This window comes from Anser brachyrhynchus, assembly GCF_964034855.1.
Source record: "Anser brachyrhynchus genome assembly, chromosome: Z".
NCBI classification, from domain to species: Eukaryota; Metazoa; Chordata; class Aves; order Anseriformes; family Anatidae; genus Anser; species Anser brachyrhynchus.
In genome coordinates, this window is record NC_137697.1 from 5,121,416 (window position 1) to 5,146,954 (window position 25,539).

At 48.1% G+C, this 25,539-nt stretch overlaps 1 long non-coding RNA gene across 2 annotated transcripts in view; it reads left to right on the top strand.

Moving 5' to 3' along the window:
- The first annotated feature begins 1,076 nt into the window (after window positions 1-1,076).
- The window catches only part of LOC308185268, a 46,044-nt gene continuing 21,581 nt past the window's right edge, over window positions 1,077-25,539 (top strand). For both annotated transcript variants that reach the window (XR_013943243.1, XR_013943244.1), the window contains exons 1-2: window positions 1,077-1,208; window positions 6,397-20,103. This is a non-coding gene — a long non-coding RNA (uncharacterized lncRNA). The remainder of the gene's footprint in view (window positions 1,209-6,396; window positions 20,104-25,539) is intronic.

The window sequence follows — 25,539 nt, forward strand, 5'->3', positions numbered from 1 at the left end:
TTTCCTGTACTAAAAATGCAAAGTGGCTTTTTTTTTTTTTTCTTTTGATGCACGGCACAGTAGCCTTCCTTGCACCCTGGTTCTTGTGCCCTCCTTGTACCGGCTTTTGAACAACTCGTCTGCCACTTCAGACTGCATCTGACTGTGGGATCCTCTCAAAAAAGCAAGCTCTCTGTGCACTGATAACTGAGAAGTGTTCTTTCAGACTTAAGATCCTCTTCTGCAGCTCCTGCTAAATACAGCACTTAGAGCCTTTATGGTGCTTTTCATTTTCAAAGTGCTTTACAAACATTAATAATACAACACACATGAACTCCACCGCCACAGTAATACCCTAAATCCTTTCTCTTATCTCCTCTTTGGGCTCAGAACTTCCAGCCCGACAGAAGCCCACAAGCTCTGGAGTTCTCTAACAAATAAACACCATTAAAAATAATATCTGGTCTTTCACTTCTCCCTCTTCTGAAAACACCTCTCCACAGCCCTCCATGCCAATAATCCATTAACCCTCTCAGCTGCAGGGTTATGCACCGCATAGTGTAATTGGCTTGAAGAGAACGGTGGTTTTGGGCTGGAGCTCTCTGGGATACCTCTGCAGCAGCTTTTTGCAGGTACTCCACACAAGGACCTCATCCTTGTGACCCTCAGGCTCAGTGGAGGCACTGGATTTTCCACCCCTGGAGCTCAGCTCTAGCAGCAGGCTAGAGCCTAAGAGCCAGCAAGCCACTTTTTCCAAGCCCTTCTTTTCCAAACCGTCGTATTAGTTGTCCTTGTCCATCCCATGCAAAAACAGTGAGGATGTGTTCCCTAGCCCTGCTGCCTGCTCTGTGCATGCCACATGGGACAGGCAGCGGCTCAGACAGCAGGACTGATCCACTACTAGTCTATTCCATCATATTTTAAGGAAAAATGAGATTAGAGTGACTTGCCCCAATGTGCTAGGCTGCAAAAAGTAGCAGCTGCAAACTGGTGGCAGTTTCACGAGCTCTGTGAAGTCCCCAGCAGTGCTGCTGGAAACCCCCAGGAACTGAGCAGGACAGTGTGCAATGGTGGGATTGCACTCTTCATTCTTTAAGGCGGTGGTTTGGCTTGGCTTGTCCTCCCTGCAACATCCCTGCCTGTGCTCTGGGTGCTATATGGATGCACGTCGAATGATTCCAGTTTAAATCTGCACGGCAGACAGCAGAAGCACCAAGCACAGTTTCCAGGTAAGGCATGACAAGGCTAAGGAGTCAGCACTGGTCTGTCTCTCCTCTAATTACAGCAGGTTTGTCTCTGCCAGAGACAAAACCGTGTCACGGCTAAGTGCTTTGAAGGAGCTGTGGGTCAAGTAGGAGGTCCGTGGCAGGAACGTGGCTTGATGCCAGCTCAGCACCAGTCCAGTGTTCTCACCACAAAGCCATCCTTTTCTGGGTCACGCCTTGCTTTCAGCTTGCTGTGGTTAGCAATGATCTTTGCAGACACCTATACAGCATCTGTCTCTAATTCTTCTCTGCACATTTTTTTTTCCCTCTTTGCCCCTGCTTAGATTTTGCCATCCTTAAAACACAATTTCAATTTCTTGCCTTGATTTTGTATTCAGATTTAGCAACCTGCATCTCAAATTTATGCTTAATAATTCTCCTTATCAAGCCATCAAGTAATTTTCCTCCCTCAAATTACTGCCTCCCCCACCCTCTCTTGGACTCCTCCTCCTCTTTCTCCATCTCTCTTTTGTGTCTGGCAATATTTCAGACTCCTTCTGTAATTTGCTTGACTGTGTAATTGATCAGAATAACTCAGTTTTACTACAATTTGCTTGAAATCCCTTTGTTAGCAATTAGAACACTTTGTTTAAAGACAAATAAGATTTAATGCGACTCTCTCTCTTCCTTGGCAGCCTCCCAGTCTGGTCTTTCCATGCCTCCTTGCGGCTGCCTGCTCCCCGCTACCCTACTCAACAGCTGATGACGAATCCTCTGCCTCCTGTCCCTGGGATTCTGCCCTCTGCTTCTCATCCTGCTGCCTCTGGTGCTGCCTGGGCCACCTTCCTCACAGATCTGATGGGGTTTATTGCATTGGCATGGAGCATGTTGAATGTTGCATCCCTTCCCTCCCTTTACCGTCCTCTCTCCCTGGAAATGCTCATGCTCCCACTGCAGGAGCAAATGGGTCTGAACTGGTCATCAGGGCACTGAAGTGGTGTTGGGCCACCTTTGAAACAGCTTCATGCCCAGAGACCATAAAAGATGCCTGCTTCAAGAGAGCGTGTGGGGTTATGAAGCTACGGGGTTATGGATGAAGGTAGGTGATTTTCATGCTTTAGGATTTCAAGCCTCATCCCTAGATGAATGCAACAGCAGTGACCTGTCTCAGGTATGTTTTCCTGAATGCTTTCAGCATCCTCAGCTTGCTGGAATCCACCCACATGTGACAAATCCCAGAGAAGATCTGCCACCCCTATTGGGAAATGGCTCTGCAGCCATCTGGATTACTGCAGACCAGGTGCTGCCAGGGTCCAAGGCCTCAGTGGTGCTCTCCTGGTTCATGCAGACACCTCCTTTGCCCGTGGCTGGCTCTGAAGGTGACAGTCAGCTGCAGCCTGCCTGCTGTCATTAAGGCTCTTCTGTCACCCCAGAGGGGAACCGGTATAGGGAGTGGGGTAACAGCCATTGCTATGGGACCTGGGAACTCTTAGCTTCACTTGGCCCTGGTCTTGTTGTGGAGTAGGTTATGTGGATGTGGAGCAGTGCATGCAACAGGTAGGAGCTGGCGGGTAGCACATGGTGTGCGGGGTAGATGGCAAGCAGACAGAACTTGTGTCTAAGCAATCAGCTGCATCCATCCCAATACATGCGCTGTGCTCCTCCTTCTTTACAGGCTTCCCCTCAGCATCCTCAAACCCATAAGCAGAGCCCCACGTTTGTGACTCATATGCCACATCCCTGTGTCATAACAGGTGATGGAGCGTGACAGGTCCTAGGACAGGGGTGGTGGCTGGGACTTGGGCTTCTCTCCAGGGAGATCTCCTCTCCCATCCCAAGGATGCTTTCTCCAGACGTGGCTGTCCAGCTGAGAGGCAGTCAAGCTAGAGAGAGTCAGCACCGGAGATTTACTTGCCTGAGATCCCGACCAGGCAGGAGGCGTCACCCTGCTGGGCTGGCAGCACATCGCCAACCCACAGCAACCCCAGTGCCTTGAGCCATGATAGAGGAAAACTAAGGTGGTGGAGGGATGCCAAGAGCGGGGTAAAAGTGTCTGCCCCCCCGGAAAAGCCTCCCCAGAAGTATTGTATTTAATGTCTGCCTTGCCTTAGTTAACTGCATGTGCATCTGTCTGGGAGACGCAGCCGTGCAGGCTCCAGAACAGTGGTTATTCCTCCCAGGGGATTTTGGATCTAGCAGCATGCTTTCAGCAGCCTGATGCGTTGTGTGCTGGGAGGGGGCCCAGGGGGAAGGGCTCACCCAGGGGCTCTCCTCTCCGCCCGAGCGGGGAGCAGTGTCAGTCAAAGCAGCAGAGGAAAACCATGTGGTTAACACAGTGTGTCATGGAATATCAAAACATGCCACAGGATTTCCGGCCAAAATGTCAAGTAGGGTCTCGTGAAAATATCTGACACCGGAATTACCCCATGCCAAAGCTCAGCGGGATCATGCTGCGGCTGGACAGTAAGAGCCTGTTATTTGCAGCCGACGCAGAACTGCTCTGTTAGCACTGGGATTTGGGCCGCTGAGCTCCTTCCAAGTGCTTTTCATAAACCTGGGCTTAGCTTCTTGCTTGGAGAGCCTTTTTCTGCAGAACAGCCTGGGTTCTGTGGCAGGCCCCATGGCCTTTAGCACTTCGCATTTCGAACGAAGAAATGCAGTGCTTAAAATATTTCAAAATGTGGTGCACATAGCACAAGTCATTGGCCGGGGACATGGAGTGTCTGGCTTGCTGGGGGCTGTGACTAGCTGACTGTAAAGCTCTTAGCTGATTTTAAAACCTCAGTGTAAATCAGCATGAGTTTTGCAGCTAAATGGTTAAGAAGAGGAAAGCAATATCAAAAGATGGCATGTAGAATGGCTTGTTGCAAGCTGCTCATCATGAGAGCAGCCCATTTGGATTGGAAACTTCCTTTTTTATATCAGAGTTTGCAAACAGATGCGTCTGGTCTGAAGTCACCCCAGAGGACAAGGGAGGGAGGGCACGGTGTGGGCTCAGATTCCAAAACACACCACGGTACCATAAGTGCCACCGTGCTTGGCCAGGGGTCCTGTGGGACCCAGGGGGGCCAGGAGACAGAGGAGGGACCCAGACACTGGGATGGGCCTGGGCATGCTACTGGAGGCAGCTGTGCTTCACAAAAGGGACAGCAAACAAACCACCACGCTTATCTGTATCATTTCCAGATTTAATGCCTGATCCCAGCTAGCTGAGCTGGAGCTTGAAAGGAACTTGTTGCTTTTGTTTGCCTGTTTTGGGCCTTTTGAAAAATAAATGCATTGAAGCTGTGCAATTAGAAATACAGTGGTGGAAAAAAATGTAGGTTACTTTCTGAAGGGAATTTCTCAGAATGATTTACCTCAGGCTGCTGCTGGCGTCCCCTCCACAACAAGGCACAAGCAATATTATTTTTCCCAAAAAGGAATTTTAATAAAAGTATTACTGACAGGGTATGAAAACTGGGTATAGAAGGATTGTGTTACTCTGTGGGCTGTAAGAGGGAAAGTTGAGGTCATCACGAGACCGTCAGCAACTTTCTGTGCTGGCTGTCTGCATCAGCAAGAGCTCCAATTATTGAAGGTAAAATGCATCCTTGGAAAGCAAGGGAGTTGCAGACTCTGGTGGAGGCTAACTGGGGGCTGATGTTGTAGGGCAGGTCTTCCTGTGTCATCTCAACGCCTGCAAGCTTTATGGGATATATTTCTCTGAGAGTCCAGGAGCAGAGCTGGGGAGATTTGGCCCCTTCCCATACTGAAGCTGGTTGGTTTGACATTCATATTCCTGTATCCAGGTGGAGGCCAAAGCCCCGTGGCACCTCCTGCTCCCACTCTGATGAAGCAAAACCTTTGGCTTTTGCAAGGATGGCCCTCACAGTCCCTTGCCCCAGTTGGTGAATCCCAAACCCAGCTGTCAGGGAGCTAAGCAGACTGTGTGCATCTCTCTAGATTCAGATGTTTCTGGTCTCCAGTCTCAGTGCAGGATGTCTTGTTGTGGTGGGCACTTCAGTGTTTCTCATCTTGCAGTGGAAATCTACAGCCTGACCCTGGCATCCCTTCAGACTCCTCTTGCAGGGTGGAAAACCACTTGGCCTCTGCCCTCCCCTTGTCTCTAGCTCTGCCAGGCTGCAAGATGATGGGGAGGGACAAAAAATCTGCTTCCAATTGTCACATGCTTCCCTACAGATCCTTGAAGCCCTGTGGCATGAATCTTGCCCCATGTGCTACATCTCCTCCGCAGAGCTCCTGGCTGGTGAGGACAGCCCTGATGTAAACTCAGCTGGGCGAGCCAAAGCAGCGAGAGGCAAGGGAGCAGAGCGAGCAGCTCACGCTGTAAATCCCAGTCCCCGTAAAACAGGCAGGCGAGATTCAAATCCTTCCCCCCTTTGCAATTTGAGTAGTCATCACTCACGCTCTTCTTGCTTTCCTCTGCTCCTCGGTGGGGTCCCGAAGCCGGTTATAAAATGTTCCCGTCCCCGATCCTGCCCCGACGCAGCACCACATTCCTCCTGCCCGCGGCCCGAGCTCCTCTGGCTCGGGGGACGGGAATCCGGAAGGCCGATGCGTGCCTATGTTTATTTTTTACACACTCTTGCTGTTTTATGGTGTTTTTTTGTGGTTGAGGGGTCAGCTGGGAGCAGAAATAATTTGCTTGCCTTGGGAAAAGAAATGTATCCATTAGCGTTCTTGGCTCCGGTTGGAAATGCTCTGCTCCTCCCTCCTGCCTGCTGGAGAGGCAGAGCATCCCCAAACAGCCCCAGGGACGGCGAAGTGCTCGCTGTGTCCAAGCCGTGTCTGGCAGCCAGGCAGCACCTCTGGGCTTAGCTGTCAGAGCAGCTCCTGGTGGGCCACCGGCAGCCACGAGCCTGGGAGCTTCAGGCTCAGAAATTGGCAGGGAAAAGGCTGCAACCCCAGTAGGGAAGGGTTCTGCCCCAAAATTGCTGTGGTCTGTTTTCTGGGGGATGAGCTGAAAGGGTTTCTCATGTTTCCCTTGTTTGTGCCCTAGAAATGGAGCTGGCAGTGACCATGCTCCATCTCTGAAGGTTTCACTTGTTTCCTGTCTCTGCTCTGCCCAGATTTGCTGGTCATGCCTAGTGCTGTGCTGGGCACAGACAAACCAGAGCAGTGCCTGAAGCCCACCTCTAGTTTTTGGGAATGGAAACCTTGCCAGGCATTGACTTTCCAGGCAGCTCACCCTCTGCCTCCCTCTCCCCAGTGTGACCAGTGTCAATCCCAGTGGTTGACCACCGAGACAACACAGGGACTGCAGCCCAGAGACACCAGTATCTGCTCCACTGGGTTCTGCTCCCAACGAGGTGACTGTGAAGGAGATATTTACCCCATTAACATCCACGCAGCTGCTGTGCCACCTTTTACAAGCTGCTACTCCCGGATCTACAAGGATTTTGCACCAGGACATGGCTTTCGTACTTCACATGTCCCGAGGATCAGTTTCTGCATTTGCCTGGCAGCAAGAGGGCAAAACAAAGAGCGAGCCAAGGGCCCTCTGCAATGTCAGCATGGGGCAGAGGAGCTGAGCCCTGCAGGATAATTACTCCAGGCCAACTTCTTCTGGCCAAGGGTGTCTTTCCGAGCTGCTGCTCAAACGTTGTACTGCCTCCACACTCCCCCACCCTAAATACTACTTGGCTGACCAGCAGGCAGAGGAGCTGATAAGCTGGGAAACTGCAGGGGATAGAGTCAGAAGCTGCGTGAAGTAGTCGGAGATAAAAGATGAATCCTCCCCTTGACACAACATAGCTCTTCCTCTGCAGCTGCAAGCATCATGCTGACAGCTGCTTTACCACTCTCCTCTTCCTCTCCCCCGTTGGAGTGAATTTTATGTCAGCGGATGTCTGACAGGCTTGGAGAGAGAGATCCTCTGTCTTGCTCTGCAGAGGAGGGGAAAGGGCAACAGCTTGCCATCCTGAGATGCTTCAGCCATGTCCAGAAAGGGGGAAAGAGATGCAATGGGTCAGAGCCCAGGCTCCAGGCTGTGTTCAGTGGGATGATGTGCAAGCAGTCTCATCTCCTTCAGGAGCAAACCTAACCCTAACTGAGTGCTACATGTCTGAGGACAGCGGACACTTACTAGGACAGTTTCTGGTGTGCATTCAGCCCTGTGTGACAGAGGATGTCAGGGGTGTCATTGCTATAAATAAGCAGGGATGGGACTCTAACCATGGGGCAGGGAATGAGTTAGTCATTCCTAAACAGAGGTGTGTTTCCATTGCATTTCTGTGCTGCTGAAAGCCTGGGAAAAATCTCTTTTCCACTGTCATGTAAGATGGGATAAGAGGTCTCCAAAGCCTGTACTCAGGCTGTGCACTGCTGCCATGTGTGATGGCTGTGAGTCCAACCCAGTGGGCTATTCTGTGCACGGGCTGCATCATAACAAACATTGCACCTAAGACCAAAAACTTCAACTACGTCTGAAGGGGAATGCAGGAGATAGAAATTCCCTACTTCTTGAAAAAGCAGGTGATTTGGTAGCTGAAATTTCCAGGAAACACTAGGAACTGGGTTGTCCTCCCACCACCCTACAGAGAAAGGGAAACACAGTTCCTGCCAAGAGCACCTGGCAGGGAAGCTGCGGGTGTGGAGATCAGTTTAGTATCGGCTACGAGAAGCAGACACATCTCCCCAAAACGTTTTGCTGCTGCCACATTGCTTGCACACCCTGCACAGCACGGCAGAAGGTTGCATATGACTCTCTTATCACCTCGAGGAGGATGTCTGAGCTGCCACATGTGCCTCTGTCAGCAGTGACGTTCGTAGAGATGATGGATGTGACACCGAACACCTTGAGTGTACTTCAGATTCAAGAAGTTTGGGGGTTTCCATGTATCACTGAGAGGAAATGATCCTTCAGTAATTAATCAAGGAAGTGATTAATGCATTTTTACCTCAGCTGAGATTTAGCTACATTATTTCCCAGTCACAGCTGGAGGGAAGGAAGATAATAAATCCTGAGTGGCAGGGGGAGCGAATGCAGGGAAAAGTTGCTTTCTGTCCTTTCCTACACAAGTACTGGGAGCACCACGTGAGGTTAGCAGGTAGCTGATTCAAAACAACACCTGATTCAGCTGTGGACTCCTTGCTATGGGGTGTTATGGGTGCTAAGGCTCGAATAGGTTCAGAGAAGCAGCTAGATACGTCGGTGAAAGCCACTCTTCCAGCAGAAAATCCCCGAGATGCAAGTCACAAGGCAGGGAGAAACATCGATTAGATATGCTGGCTCATGCTCTTGCTCCTCTCTTGGCATCTGTTGGCCGCTCGGATGCCGAGCTAAGGGGCCTTTTAGGATGATCAGACAGAGCTGCTTTCCTGCAGCAGCTGATGGGAAGGCTGGTGGAAGTCCAGGTGTCCCATTGCCCTGTCCCCAAGAGGAGCAGTGGGGCAGCCCGTGTGGCTCCAGCCGAGCAGCTCCTAGCTGCCTGCCTCCCCTGGGAGTCCCTGTGTGATCCTCTGCTGTAGCGCCGTCTGCAGCGAAGACAATCCCCTTCGCTATATGAAACGAGTCCAAGAGCATTTGTCATTCGCATTGCCGAGACTAAACAAAACCTTTTATTTAAGAAAATAATAAAATAGAATGGAACCATTACCAGCATGGTTTCTTCAAACTTGTAGTGATAAACACGCAGACAAAGCTCTGCTAAATAATCTTGCAGCCTTACTTCTGCAGCAGGTGATAAAGCAGGAATAACAAACTACCTGGAGCTGGCAACACACCAGCCACCACTCCGTCAGCACAGATAGGAGTTAATTATTTCCTATCGGCCAGCTAGGGCTGGGAAATAAGGGGCAATGATTTCAAGGCTCTTCTTGTTAAGCAACAGTGACAAAAAGGGAAGGATATTAGGATTATTGTCTGCTTCTTTCATGAAGAGTAACAGGGATGGTTGGTGCAGCGCAATTAAGGAAGCAGGGATTTCATCTCAAGCAACTGAGTTAATGAAACAAGAGAGATGTCTGTGAGAGGGATCCTTGAAAATACTGAGGATAATGGAGTTTATCATGAGGAGAATATTTGAATAACAAAGATTTCAGTCCCTCATTGTAGTGTATTGATGGAGACGCAGTGGTGAGAGAAACACACCCTCAGGCCTTGAGCTGAGTGCATTCTGCAGGGAATTATTCCACTGCGGGGGCTGCCACCACCACTGCCTTTTCCCTTCTCATCTTTCCCATCACACACTGCCCCATCCCTCCAACATGGAGGCTGTGCCCTGAGCCAGACGCAGGGGACCCACTCCTGAGCCCTCTTCTGGCACCCCAGCACTAAGGATAAATAAGGATAAATAAGTTCATTTTCCTTCACTGTCCCATGTTTGGTCCTGAGGCAGAATATTTTCTCCATACTTCAACCTGGTGACCAAAGCAGACCAGATCACACCAGTATTCAATATTGCTGCGCCTTAGGACTGCACAGAAGCATCCAAAAGCTCTTTACCTGCACAGATGGCTTCCATACTGGGATTTTCTCTCTCTAGACTGAGATTTCTCTCCCCATTTCAGCTGTGGCTCCATTACCAGTGTGATTTTTACCAGTTAAAGCTGTGCCACGAAAAGCCTTGATGTGAATTAGATTTATAGTTTTGGAATTATTCCTCTTCACACATGGAAATAGTTATATGGGAATAAGGCGCCTTTATCCTGAGATAACCAAGTCCATGCAAAGGCAGGTTGTACCACATTAAACAATACCAGCACTGTTGGAGAGCTAGCTATCACTTGCTAAGTGCAGGCGAGCCCTGTGCTAGAAACTCCAGTTAAGCCTTCTGCTTTTTATAAAAATGTTACTCCTTTCTTCTCTAAGACTAATGAAATATAATACAGGAAATCAACACGGCATCGGATATTTATTAGAAATGTAACACAAACCTGAGAAACATGTCATTGTGACAAAAATACAGATTTGCAAAGACAACAGAACATGACCAAATGCATCATGAGAAATAAATCAGGGGCTACCTTAGCTTATATTCAGAAAGGTGACTGTTCTTGATTCACTTTAATCATAAATTCCCTAAAATAAGACCTTATTTATCCCAGGAAGAAGCTGCCAAGGGTTATATTGCATTCACCTTCTAGGGATTTCTTCACATAAGATGTGAAGCTGCTTTTCTTGGCTGAGGATGAACCGACAGAGTCATTGCAGGATGCCCGGGCAGGCTGCAGAAGGGTTATGCCACCCGAACCACCGCCTGCCCCCGCTGGCCACAGGCATTGTAAGAACTGGGGACCTGAGCTCCTCTCCCAGTGATGGTGGTGCTGCAAAAAGAAATACAGACACGTCCAGTTAATTATTTATAGCCCGGTTCACAAAGGTCCTTGTGTCAGACGTGGATTTATGGGAAGTCACACATATACATACTCGCAGGCGTGTTACTTCTGCCCTGGGCCTGTGCCAATCCCACACTACCTATTAAGCAGCCACTGATGGTGTTTATCATCTCAGACGGCGAGGCTTTATCATCCCCCTTGGATATCACCGCTTTGCTACTCCCTTTGTGTGGCTCTGTGCGCTCTGCACTGGGTGTGGGGGTCTCTGGATACCTGCGTGCTGGGCTGGGACACCCCGGCCAGAGCGGTTTTAGATTGGGGTCATCCTGAGCGGGCTCTTTGCTCCCTCCAGGAAACCGGGCACCACCAAACCCAATCATTGTTTAGGAGAATTGTGAGATTCAAGTTAGTTGTCAGCCCCACACCCAAAGGGAACATCCCTGCGGCTTAGCAGCCACCGCAAGATGCTGAGATGTTTCTTCAATGCCTTGGTCTGGCTGGATGGGGTAAGCAGGCAAACCTTTCCCTGGTAGATTTTACTATGTCAGGAAGGAACTGAACTGATATCTAAGCTCTGTCTTTGCAGCACTCTTCCCTGGGCTCCCACATGCATCTTTCAATACTTCAAGGAAGCTGCTGTGCCCACACCAGGGCTGGACACCCATGCACGTCTTCAAGAGAGTTTAGGAAATCAGTGCCAATCAGCTCCGTTACCAAAATTGTTCAGGGGATTTGTCCTCCCACCTGGTCCTTGGATTTGTGACATCCCCAGAACTCAGTGCTGTAGCTTTCCTTCAGCCAGGGGCTCTCCTGGCTGCTGGCTGTTGCAGTATAAACGCCTTGGGTGCTGTGCCTGGTGTGGTGCTTTCTCTTCCGAGCACGTGAGCATTCCCAACTGGGGCACCGGTGTCTGTAAAAAACATGAAGACTCTTATCCTCCTGCACGTTAAGGGTCTCCTGAGCACCCTGTCCACTAATAATCCCTGCTCCACAGTGGCTGCTCCTTATCTGTCTGAGTTATTTGTGCTCAGCGTGTGGATGGATCAGTCCAGCTGGGAGCGCTCAGACATGCACCTGTAAGCCTACATTGCTATTATGTTGGGTTTTGTTTGTTTGTTTGTTTTGGGGAATAATATAAATATTTAACTATTTTAACAGGTAGGCTGTGAAGCACCCAGTTAAATACAAAGCTGCGTTGTGGCTCTTGTTTATACACACGGCGCTTGATAGCCCTTACTTCGCACAGCTCCCAGGCTACATAGAGGAGACAGACAAAGCACGGGAAGAAAGAGCAGAGACAGAAATAGCCTCCTGGCAGGGACCTGGCAGTAGAGTGACATCCCCTGTGTTCCCCCTAGCCACCAGATAATGCCACAGTTATGCTTCCTCCTATCCCATCCCCACAAAGCAGTCTGCTCCGGATGGCTTTGTTAGCACAGTGATACAGATCTGGTGTGCACAGGCCTGCAGCACACAGAGGAAAATCCCCACCTTCCTCCTGCTGAGCTCCTCCAGGGTCAGTCCCAAGCCATGCAAGCTCGAGCACCAGCTATAAATGTGATCGCTGCTCCCAAAACGTCACCTTTGTCCCAGCTGCACTGACTCACCCTCACTGGCAAAACACGGACAAGAATATTTGGCCTTTGGGGCTAAGACCCCGTGTTTCTGCCTTGTCTCACATGGATGTACTTAGCTTTTATCAGCCAAAACACATTTAAATGGTCTATGTCGTTATCACTTAGCTCTTGTACTAGTTAATAGGAGTAGACATGAGCATCACACTTGTGTTGCTGTTTATAGCCACACAAATTCCTCTTCTGATGTCTTTCCCCTTCCTGGGCAGCCCAGCCCAGCTCCATGCAAAGTTGCACTGAAACTTTGAAGCAGCTTCCTTCTCCAAATCAGCCTGATTTTTCCATCCGAAGGATTTATTTGGGCTTGTTCCTTCATGTCGCAAACCAGTTATTTTGTGTGTCAGGGAACGGTACGGCGGCATTGAACCGCGATGTCTGTTTTGTACCTGCACTGAAAGATTGGCACCGTAGCAGCATTTGTTTGAACTTGCCCGCAGGCAGCCTGTTACGCTGGAAGACGGTGTGGCTGCAGTCTGGGGCTGCTGGCTTCGAGCTGGCTCTGAGTTGCTGGCTCATCTCCAAGAGCTTAATGGCCTTCCTGCGAAGGTACCAAAGCAAGCAGAGGAGGGGTAGGTAACAGAGGCTCTATTTACGAGTGGGGCTCTGATCCGTGCAGGGACTCAACATCTGCAGAATAAGAGCTCACAGACAGGCCGGCCTTAGGCAGTGCTGACCTCAAGCAAGGTTTCAGCTCCAGCCAGAATAACTGGTGATTTTGTTACAAAACAAGCTCCACATGCAGAGCGCAGCGCTGCTCCTCAGATTACATCCGTGCAGGAGGAATGTCCCGTAGGACAGCGCTGGTTGGAGGTCACCCCTCGCCACAACCACATCAACACGTCCACGGCGGCAGGAGTTGCAGCCCGTGCTTAGCCCTTGCTTTTAAGGCCTCTGGTGGAAGCTCAGGTCATTTGAGGTCTCTGGTGCCTCTCTGGAAGAGGGATATGCTGCACCACCTGCACTAAGAGAAGTGCTTCTTGGCAGAGAGCTGCTGCAGAACAGTGACAGCGTTGTGGAGTCAACGGGTGCCCCAGGAGCAGGGGTGCTGTGTCAGCTGTGCGTAGGAGAGATGCTGTGCGTGGTTTGCTGCCATACCAGGTAAGCCTCAGTCCCCAGAGAAGTGAGGTGGGACCTGCCAAGGAAGAGGGCTGAGAGCTCAGTGCATGATTTTGGGGTAAATTCCCTGAGGCTGAGCGAGTCTCCCCTGAGATCCCATTCTTTGCATTTTTTTCCAGAATAATTAAACTAACCCACTTCGGGCCACCAATGTGGAAAGCTGAAGATAAAGTCCTCGATGGCTCATGAAGCCTCTTACGTTGATAGGAGCATCTTGGCAGGCTTGGGCCATCCTGGGGGTGTCCGTAAGCTCTCCCGTGCCCTGGGAGTTGGTTGTGCCAGCTCTGCTGGGTGCCAGAACATCGTGCCCGATGCCTCTGCTCAGGGACATGCAGCACAGGGTCACCACAGCTGACTGCACACATAGCAAGGGCAAATGGAGGCAAATTGTCCTGGCAGCATCCTCGGTCACCGTGCCTGGGGTAGCTGGCTCGGAGGGGAGAGCTCTCACAGCGTGTCTGAGGCCTTAGAGGAGGGGTGTGTGCTGGCATGCACACCCAAACCCGGACAGAATGGGGCACTTTACTCTTGTTTTAGTATCCTCTCTTTTAAGCACCTCTCCACTCCCCATAACAGTAACTAATGGCACCTCTGATTATCCCCCAAGCGTGTCAGACTTAACCCACATCTAAATGAAGGGTGAATTTTGCAAAGGTGATGCACCCGCCAAATGCCAGCCGTTCAAGAATAATTATTCTTTGGTTATTTTTCATAAAGCTTCCCATAATCTCATGACACCGTGTTAGAAAGTGGGAATTAATGTGGCGCTGCTCAGCTGCTCTCCCTTTCAGCAAACACTGATTGTTTTTTGTTAGTTTTCTCCTGTCTTGGCAGGTTTATTCCTCATACATGCTCGTGATTGACTTCAGTTCTGGTGAAAGAAGACAGACTGACAGCCAGCCCCGGGGAATCAGAGCCTCTTGCTCTGCAGCGGACGCAGCAGCAAAGACAAATCCTTTCTGCAAAATCCATCCCTCCCTGACCTGGATGCTCCTTCTTAACACAAAAGTACTAATGCCTGCTGCTTGTATGGAGCTGCAGAAAGCAAACCTGGAAAAAAAAATAAATACTGTGGTCAAAGCTTAAAACAAACTTCCCCGAGAGCAGGGGAGTGGGTCAGCTTGCAGCGGCTCTGCATCCCGTCCCCAGCCAGGCTGTGTTTATGACTAATCCTTGCAAAGCCCCAGGTAGGGGTCGATAAGCAAATGTTATTCCCCAGGAGGGCGGCAGGGAAATTGAGCCTCTGTGACTCATCCAGCCCTCGGCCCCACTGCTGAGGCTGCAGCTTGTGGAGAGGGCTGTGATGGAAGTGCTTCGGCAGAGCGCTGGAAGCAGGGTTTCTGAAGTGAGCACTTAAACGCCAGCTCTGGCCCCAGGTAAATGGTCTGATTGGAAGCCAAGGGGAGCTGCAGTGGCAAATTGCTGTTTGGCTCTGCCTCACGCAGGCTGGACGTTGCATGGCTAATGAAGAAGGACTCATACTGACAAGGATAAAACCCACCTTTGCAGCGATCTCCTCCTCCACAGAGCACCCTCGGGGTGGCTGTCCCCAGCCACCTGGCAGGGGACATGGGTGCAGTGCGTGGTCCCTCTCCCGGTGCAGCTGGGCCCGTGGGGCTGTTGTGCAGCCAAAACAAATGGTGCTCATGCTGGTGCGGGGTGTCCCTGCTCAGCCTGGGAGCACTGGGGGGGATTGGGCTGCTTGGCAAGGTCAGAGATTTGGTGACCTCCAGCACCTTTGCCTGCTTGTGCTGGGCTCATGTGCAGGCAGAGTTTGGGCTGTCCCTTGTAAGCCTCACCTGGGAATTTCCTGACTCTTCTTGTATCTGACATGTCAGGACTTCTTACAAACCTGTTAAAGTCACAGGGAAGACGGTTCCAGATCAGGCTGCCAGCCGCAGGCTGCAACTCCAGGCGGGCATTTTGGATGCACATGGGATGCCATGTGGGCAAGTGGGGACAAGACCCTGATCCTCCTCTTCCCAGCACTGCAGAGGTTGATGCGTGTCCATCATGTATGAGGGTCTTGCAGAGATGTCCATCGAGGGCAGGGCAGGGAAAATGTCTTTGCGCATACTCAATTTTGTCTGCAGATCCGTAATACACTGCGCTGGGGAAGAGGGGATGCTTCGTGCACCCACACATGGCTACAGTGCATGTGTGTGTTTGCTTGTGTGTACACATATGTCTATGATATGTCTGTAAGGCTGTGGTATCTTCACTGCAGGTCTACAATGTGCTGAATGTGGTTAGCCAGGTTATGAGGGTGGGTGTGAGCACGTGCCTGCACTTTGCCTGCTTATATACCCCCTGTGTTGATGCATGCGACTCGCCTCTGCTCATGGTCAGCAATGGGGTGCTGCATCTGGGTGTACAAGTGAGCAACTGATTCTGTATGCTTGGGATGTGTGTCTGTGTGTGTGTTCCTGGGATGTACAGGCATCCTGCCTGCGTGTGCCTGCTGCCCACCAGAGGGGTGTTTGCATGTGCTGTGCTCTGTCTGCGCACTCAGGCAGACCTACCTGCCTTTCCCTGCATGCTGTGGGTTTCCCTGCTGGCTGCTCAGACCTCCTTCCGTCTCCCTCTCATTTCCAGCCTCTGCTGCTCTGTGCGTTGAATAAATGGTGCAAGCACCCAGCAATTCGTTGGCTGGAAGGGGCTCTGCAGGGTTTTTTGTGCTTCTGCTGGCTACAGCAGTGACGGCTGCTGCACAGGCTGCAACCTGGGGGCTGGGGCTCGGCTGGGGGTGCAGCACCCACCACGGGCTGTTGGTGCCTTGTGTGAGACTGGAAGCAGGGGACTGCAAGTCAGCAGCATCCTGAGGAGCCAAGATTTTTTATTTTTTTTTTTTTGCCAAGCCACTAAGCTGTGCGGTGAGTGGTGCGATCCCTGCTCGTGTGCATGACAGAAGGAACCAGCCCTGTGTGGAAAAGTCATTACTGTTGAAGTCATCCGAGGAAGAGGAGTGCCAATACTAGTGCTGCTCCTTGGCCCAGATGTGTCTTTCAGGAAGGCACACTTCCCCATTCCTTTGCAGAAGTCAAAATGCCAAGAGAAGTCAAATGCCAAGGGGAGAAGGCTGAGTGTTCAGCCTCTCCTCCAAGAGGAGATACTGAATGTTCATCCCCTGCCACGAGGCAGGACTGTCTGCTTCTTACACAGGTATGGGTTCAACCTTGTTGAAGATGCCTCAGAAAATGGAGACTCCACCTCTTCCCTACACAACTTGTCCTAGGACTTCATTATTCCCAGTGTTGGAAGTTTGCTGACATCTAACCTGAACCTCCCTCCTAGAGGAGTGCATGTCCTGTCCCCAGCGTCCATGGAGAATTCCTTTCTTATTTGAAACAGCTTTTTAAAACGTTTAAAAGCTATGCTCATGTCTTGGGCTTCTCTTTACAAGACTAAAAAGCCCCAGTGCCTTTGATCTTTTCTTACATTGTTTTCAATGCTTTCCTCTGGACTGCAGCCAAAAGGTCCATCTGTCTCCTGAAAAACCACACACACCTTGGACACAATTTTGCCTCTATCTGGAAGTCCAGGTTTCTGGACCATTGCATCTGTTTCAAATTCAGGTCACGTTCACAGTGGTTGAGGTTTGCAGAAATGACTGGTAGAGGTGAGCAGAGAAATGTCCTCTGGGAGATCCTGAGCCTGTGGCACCTGGGTGTTTTTCTCCTCCCAGCCCAGGATGAGAGCTCAACAGATGGGAACTATTCATGAAGCGTGCTGCTGGTTCCTGGGCATGCAGACCTGCTCTGAGTACTGCTGAATTTCATTCCCTGTGCATCACCTTGGTCAGAGCATCCTCTGTGTGCATGGCATCCTGCCTGGCAAGTCCCCAGCCTCCCCGCAGGCAGAGGGGCACTGCATCTCCTGCTCCAGGTACCTGCACAGCTGAGCCACCCATGGCCTCAGGATGGTTCAGGACTGAATGCCACGCTGGCAGCTGGTCAGCAAACCCAGGTGAGGGTGTAACCCTGCTATCCTGTGGGTATTCTGAAATGTGTTGAGTGCCTGCTCTGGGGAAGGGATCTGTGATGCTGAGGTGAGAAATCAGGGATGTGATTTTCAAGGGAGGCAACACTCTCCACTTCCTGCAAGACCCATTTTCACACCATACCCTCAGCAGGAGAACAAAGAAGCCATGAAATCCTTGTTAAGTATAAAGAAGAGCAGCTTGTACTCTTTTCTTTTGCAGCATGAAAGATGAGGAAAAAAAAATAAACCCCTGCATTTATTCCTCTGCACCACAGACTCCAGCCAGAGCAGAAATGCCACAGTAACGAGCAGTCCTGCACACCCCTGGTGCATTGCTTCCCCTGCTGCCCTTGGGGTGCATCCTCCTGTTGGGGAGCAGGGTGACCTGGCTTCAGCATCCCTGGGAGCTCTCACATGCTGCTAGCAGATGCTTGAATGAGATGTTTCTTTCAAGGGGAGGAAACCAGTTCAGCTGGGAAGTGCAAAGGCAGTGATTTTGCCCTTTATCGATAAGGTGTTGCCCTGTGGTTTTGTTTTTTATTTGTTCCCCTCATTCATAGATGCTTTAAAAAAATGAGAGAGGGAAAGAAAGTGAATGAATGAAAATCCATTAAACCTACCCAGTAGCTTAAATGTTTATGTCGTGTCTAACTGCCTGATCCTGCCATTACTTTCCTCTGCATCCTGCTGTACCTGCAATTCAAGAAAATTGCCTCCCAAATTGCCATCTTTAGTTTGAGATCCACGTACGACTTGGCTGTAAGCAGCGGATGGAAATGAAATGGACTAAAAATTTAATCCAGCCAGGATTTCCTTGTGTTTTTCAATAGTCCTTGCTGTCAAACTGTAAGTCCTGCTTATTAAAGGTCATGCATATTAGAGAATGAGGCAGGGAGAATTACAGAAACTGACATCTTTAGTGGTGCAACTAAATAAAAAAAAATTGATCTTTGCCTGCATCTACACATTTGCCTCTGTACACGGGCAGAAAGACCTATCCAAAGTTGTGTTTGTTGCAGTGACATGTACATGCAGAAACTTTTGGTAGAAAGCTTCAACATCCAAGCTGAACTGCGATTTGCTCTTAGAACAGGGATAAAATCCCTCAGCTTCACACTTTAGTGATCAGGTTTCATCTCCTAATTTGACCGAGCAGCCTCTGGAGATGAATGAAGATTTCCATGTAGAGATTTTATATTTTATTTTATTATTTTTTTTTCAAGTGAAGTAATATTTCACCCCCCACTTCCCTAAGGAGGTTGTTAAAAAAATACCTTTTTTGGAAATATGGTCTTGGTTATTCCTCCTTTATTAGGGATTTTCTAACTAAACCACAACTGTCCTAGTTTCCAGTAAACTCACAGCTTCACACACAGATGCACACACTAATGTCTCAGCTGTTAAACTGGCCCTAAGATCATCTGTACTGAGTTCTTCAGTTCCCAAAAGGGCAACCTCTTGCCTCTAATTCTCTTTTTCTTTCTTCCCTTCTCCCCTTCTCTCAGTCTCCTTCCAGTAATCACTTATTTTTAGGACCATTAATTTGAAGGTTCCAAAACTCAAAGGCATTAAAAAATAAAAGTAAAAGAAAGAAAACTCCTCACTGCTTTGGAGAGTGGTGGTGAGCCAGGGGAGAGAAGAAGGATGGGGATGAAACAGAAGGATGGAGCAAATTCATGGAAGAATGGTTCTGTGGAGAATCATTAATCGCCGATATATCATTTGTGGCTCAGGCTGTCCCTGCTTCACAAATTGCTGAGGTCTGGCACGGTAGGTCTGCCTAGTTCTGATAACCTTATCTGGATACCTGCTCTTGGCCATCCCTGGGGATGGGACAGGGCACTTCGGTCTGACCTAGGTGTGACAAGAGCTGGACCCATGTTGCCGAGCCCAGCAGGACTGCTTGTGCCTGGTCATGACACCTACCTGTGGGATCCTGGTGCCGGAGAACGCACCAGGACCATGATCTACCAGCTACAGGGAGAGAGGGAGTGCCTGTGGATCCACAGCCCCATGGTGCTGGAAGGAAGGTTAGCAAGGAGAGTACTGCTTCAGGCTCCCCACTGGGCTTCCTAGGAGTAAACACTATGCATCACTCTTTTGAGGATGGTCTGTTTGGGGTCTGCAGGGCTGATGGAGAGCCCGACGTGCCAGCGCCCGTTCACTGACATCAACAGCAATCACCTTATGGACAAGGGCTGAATGCTCCTTTCCCACTTCTGCTGGCTACCTCATTGTCCCCCCACAGAAAGGACGGGCACAATAAATATTCATCGTGCTTGCACTTATGGGTCTATTAAAAGCTACAATTTCTTCTTTTACTTTTTTTTTTTTCCCGAGGTATGTTCCTCTATTCTGATTATGCTAACGGCCTACCAAATCACTCTCTCTAAATATGCCGTCGCCCCAGTGATAAATGCGGCTGCTGGAGTGGGTCCTTTCTGGCATTAATCGAATGCTTTAATGAAGTCAGCTCACCGTTCATATGCATTAAAATACTTGGTCCCAGCCTGAAGAGGCGCAGTGGCTCTCTGACACTTGTGCCTCTGCGCCAGAGGTAAATAAAGCACTTAAGGCGTGTGCTGGGGAGGAATGAATATCTAATGGAGTTTTTATCACTGCTCATCCTTCTAGCTCCCCCCCCCTTCTCTCCACTCTCCTCTATCCATTTTCTTTTTTTTTTTTTTTAGTATTAGTGGCATTTAGGGCCTCCCCTCCCAGGCTGACATGGGGAAGTGGCACAGGAGGGCTCTGATGGCTATTTGTTCTCTCTCATTCCTGTTATGTGCGACAAATTGGTGCACTGATTTGAGCTTCACGGCTCCCTTCACAGGCCAGCATCTTCCCAGGAAAGCAAGGACACTGACCAGAGTGGGACAGCAGAGCAGGGATCGAGCTCATAAAGGGTAAGTAAAACTCCAACATGAGACAGCCAAATCTTTTATGTAAACAGGAACTAGGCATCTGTGCTCGTGTGGCAGTCCAGAGAGCTATTTCTCCTACCTGGACTTAGACACCGACATTTGGTCAGCTGGATTACTCTCTACTCCATTGCCTACATATAAACATCTGTAGTGTAGGTGTCTGCATGTGAGCTGGGTGCATACTCATCCTTTGTGGGAATGAAGCTCCCCTTGCACCCACATTTCCAGTGACTATATTGACCGTGGCTCAGTTTGCACACACACAGGAATCTAGACCCGTGTAAGACATGCAGGATCTCTTTGGGCTTCCTGCTGGCCCAGGAAGAAGGGCATCCTATAGGACCTGCACTGCATTTGCAAGCCTTGTGTGGATATTTTGGGTACCCTGATATATCTTATACAGCACTGAATTTCTATGGTTAGGAAGTGAGCTGAGCTTCTGTTCCCTAGGAGCACAAGTGGCCAAGGCGGGTGGCCGCATGCAGACAGCTGAACTCAGGTGGCTGACACCCACCCAAGGCACTTTGCATCCCTAACTGAATCTCCACGTGAAGAACAGGGAGGGCAGTTCAGGCTCTCTGGTCTATTCAGGCTTGTCATTATTAACAAAAACTGCATTTTGTGGAAGACTGGGGGGGGGAAGTCTGTCTGTGGGATGCAGACAAACTATTCCCCAAAACCCATCAACAAATTTCATATAGGCTACAAGATAACAGCTACAAGTCTCACTACCAAATGGAGCTAGAAGCGAACGCTCAAGGGAAGCAATGAGACTGTAAGCACCTTCCAAGCCCCGAGCATCTTCCATTTACTAATTTCATGCTGTTTTGGAGAAGGAAGATAACACTGCTCATCAGGGAGCCAAGCCATATGGCAGGCTGTGTTTTGTACCACATGAGTAAATATGGTCCAACTGAGCAAGGACAACTTAAAGGCCATTGACTGCTCTCCTTCTCCCTCTTATAGCTGATTTTTTAAAAAACTCATAATCCATTCTTTGAGCCACTGAGTCTCTCCACCCTTTGATCCTTCTTTCTTTCTTTCCTTTTTCTTCCTTTCACCCTTATTCACCTTCATGAAGGGGAACCTTATTCATGTGTCAAAATATGCAATCAGCTGAAGAAGTGAAATTGCAGAAGGACTGGACAGCTGAGTTGTTCCCTGTAATAACAGTCCAGGAACCTTCTCTTGCACAAGCAGACTCAAAAATGCACGTGGTTTAAGGAGTTCTCTATCAAAAAGCAATAAGTCTTATACACTTATCTTTACTAAGTTTATCTCAATAAATTTTGCTTGGTTAAAATACCCTTTCTAGGATGGTATCTTATGACCTGAAAACATCAGAGGACAGAATCTCAAACACATCTCTTTAATGTTTTCTCCAATCATCTTTGGAATTAAAACTTGGGATATATTTCCAAACTTGAATTTGACTTTAGGTTCTTGAGGCTGGTCCCTGTTGTGCCTTTCTCACTACATTGAACAGCTCCTGGAAACCTTTAACAGTGATCAAATATCACTGATATCAAATATCAAATATCAAACAGTGATATTGTCCCTGTTAAGATGTACATGTGCTGTTGCAACAAGCATCTTGTTTTCTCTAATCTAAGGACGTTGAAGACAAGACTCAGGCCACCTGATGTGTGGGCAATAAGGAAAGTAAACAGAATTTGTGTCCTTAAACTGGAGTCAGTAATTCAGCAAACTTTCTCTCCAGCTTCACCCGCCATTAGAGAGAAACCCTGCTAGCCATGTCCCAAAGGAGGCACTCATCAAAGGAAGATTATCTTCTGTGTCTCTCCCTAGGCTCCTCACATAGGAACATTTGTTCTCTTCCATTGTGGGGTGATCTTTGTGTATAGCATTCCAGGAGCAGTTTCACTAAGCCCGTTCCCAAAGTTAAAACACCTACCCTGCTTTTATTCTTGCTTCTGTTTGTGCTACTTGCTTCTATTCTCACTTCTACCTCATGCCATGTTTGTCTGTCCAAATCTCACACAACAAATCTGCCATCAAAAGAGGGAGTTGATGAGTTTTTTGCCCTTCACAAACTCAGTTTTGTTGTTGTTGTTGTTTTTCTCCAAGTCTCTTTTCTGAGACATGTTATACTCTAAGTACTTCCTACACCCCCTGGCCCAAGATGTCCAACTTTGTTCCTTCCTGTTGGAAAACACTCAGTTTAATAGGTCCATCTGCTCAGCTCTGGCTAGATGTTCTGTCCTTGTAAGGACTAACCATCTTGCTAATCTTTGTGTCACCCAAGGACTTCATTAGCAGCAATTCTGTTTTTCCTCCCAGATTATGGATGACAAGACACGGTCATGCCAGACTTCCTCCCAACTCCTACAGACCTTGCCTCCTCAGGAAACACCCCCATCTGCCCTTGATGCCTCATAAACAACTACTTCTTAGGAGATCAGTAAGCACTTCCTAATGCATTTAAGGAGTGCTTCATGGGCATTGCATCACATTATTTTTTAAATCAAACTGTCATGAGCTGCAAAGTCAAAGCTTTATAAAAGTCTAAATATATTATATCTGGTTAGTCACCTTTATCATCCCAACTTTTTATCTCATCAAAGAGTGTTCGACAAGTCCTATTCCTATTAGTCTGTGTTAACTGGCCCTAATTATGTTCCCACACGTTAATTCTGTATTGATTGACTTCTGTATTAGTTTTTTCATTATTGTGATGAGATTAAGTGAGACTTGCCACCCTGGAGCTGCTTGGGTTAGACCACTTTCTCTTTTCTAGTACTGGCACACTATGAGAGCTCTCCGACTCCTCTGGAATTTCCCTAGTGCTCCAGGAGTTATCCAAGGCTGATGTCAAGAGGTCATAAATTTCCTCAGCCAGTTCTAGGAAGACTCTTGGCTGCAAGTTTGCAGATCCTATTCATATAAAATGTGTTTATCCCTAGAAGAAGTTGCTTAACTTCCTTCTTGGTTTCTAGTAGAGTGGAAAGTATTTCGACATCCTTGTGTGATATAAACACATCCTCTTCTTTCTTTCCAAACTCAGAGCAAACATATTTATTGAACATTTCTGCCCTCTCTAAATCATTATTCACATTTTTTTTTCCTGTCTCCACATGTTTGGCCCATGACATCACTGGCATTTCTTTTTTCCTTAATTAACCTACAAAACTCCTTCCTGTTCAATAATTTGGATCCTTCCTTGCGATCTTTAGCTTTTCCTTTCCATTTTCTGTACTTCCTATCTTAAAATTTATAGTGATTTGCATTTCTGCTTCATGTCCTTGTTTTACTTTACAATTCTAGTGCTAATTGCTGCCTTCATGTCAATGCTGGACTGAAATTGGCATTTGGCCAAAATTGTCTTTTTTTTTTTTCTTTCTTATGAAATCATAGCTTTTAGGCCACCGTAAACCCTCCTCAAAACTCTCCTGATAAATGTCCCTTGCTGTACATATGTATACATATACATGTATACATGTTTTTCCTCTGCTTAGTAATGCTCATACTTTCTTTGAGTTTGGGAAATTGTCTCCTGAAGTCACAGAGTACATCTCTCAGAGGGATTTTTTCTTTATTAGGCATCATGAACAAGTGTCCAAAGAACAGAACTGCCTGGATGGTTGATGCACCCAAGCAGACGCTGCTCTGTGCCCTGCAAGGGCTTTTATACTTTGTAGAGATGGATGTGGCTGAATATGCCTGGTCAGGAGCAGGAAAAGGTGTCCCCACAGGGTAATCAGACATACAAATCCCCATGTTTTCTTGCTTATTCCACCTTCCTCAAAGTGACTTCCAGGCTTACAGTAAATCTTGAGTCTAAAATGCTCCTATCAGGGTCATAGATATTTTATAGCAGTTCCCAGGACAGTTCTGCTGATACGTATCGTTTGCTCTTTACTGAACACATCCATTTCATAAGATTCATTTGGAACCCCAGGTCTGTTTGACCAGGAACTCTGAAAGTTGTAATGTCATTGCAAGGAGACAAGACAGTCAAGATAGCTGGAGGAAAATGCTCTTTTATATTATCAATACGAGAAACACAAGATGGATTTTCTTAGTTTAAGTCCTGCTTGAAGATTGCTTGATTCAGTTTATTGAAAGATTCATAATGACCCTAGGTGTTGGTAATACCAGCTCCTATGAGAGCTGCTGTGAATTCAGACCTTGTAATGCTAATATGACTTTACCCCTGTTGTGAGTCTGAGGACTATTCAATAATGACAACCAGTTTAGCTTGTTCGTAATCTCTGTATGTTCTTGAAAGTCTATAAGGATGCCAGAAGATGGTTTATCAGGCTTAAAACTGCAGGAATATGAGAAACCTTTGGCAAAGTGAGATGAAATTGTTGGTGAAATAACCGACATAAAGCAGCTTGTGGCTGATAGACACGCTCTAAGAATCGTTACAGGCAAAATTCAGTACACGGAAGGAATAAAACACAGTCAGCTCAGAAGTACTCTGTGAGTCTGGAATGGATGGTTCAAGTCATGGTTAATTTATTCAAATTGGCTTTCCATCTTGGTGTGATAGACAGGTAAAATATGCCTACCCCTCTTCAACATTTTAAATAGTTTGCACAAAAATGCATCAAATTGAGTTTCACCACTAGTAATAATGCAGAACATTGACCTGTGACATTTGAAAATAAATGACTGGAGCACAAATGCACTCCTTCCCAAGCAATCACGCTTTTCACACAGGTAGAACATTTTTGTTCCAACAACCATTTTGTTCCAGCTATAGCACCCAACTCTTGTCAATCACACTGAAGATTCAAAGAGCTTCACTTGTTCAAAACAAACAGAAGGGAGCAATTCCTCTCACAACATATAATTAAGCTGCTGAACTCGTTGCCTCAGGATGCTGTGGACGATAAGAGTTTTTGTGAGTTTAAAAAGTGACTGGATGAATTCATGGAAGAGTGTGCTAGCACTGGCTATTAAGCACAACTTCCTCACCTACCTCAGGATATCTGTAAGATGGAGATTTCTGGAGCCAGGCAGAATACCCAGGGGAAATATCACTATGTCCTTGCCATGCTCTTATACTTTCCATGTAGGCATCTGCTGCTGGCCACTGCCAGAGATGTGTTAGTGTTATAATGGATCATCAGTCTGACTGAGTGCACCCATCCTTGTATTCTTAATCAAATCCAGTGGAAATACCTGGCCATGATTAAAACAGGCTTGGGAATGGGATGAGGATACCTAAAAGTTTGTCATGGCAGCTCTTCATCTGAGAGTGTCACACGAGCTGATGTATAACTTAGTGCAGTACTGCATCTACAGCAAAACAAATGTCCTTCTTGATCTGGAATTTCATAGCTGAGCTTGCACTCTCCTTGGCAGACACAGTCTTAATGGTGAGCGAACTTCAGGGTAGACTGCATTTGATGCAAGATAGCAGTCATTATTCAAGCTGACATTGACAAA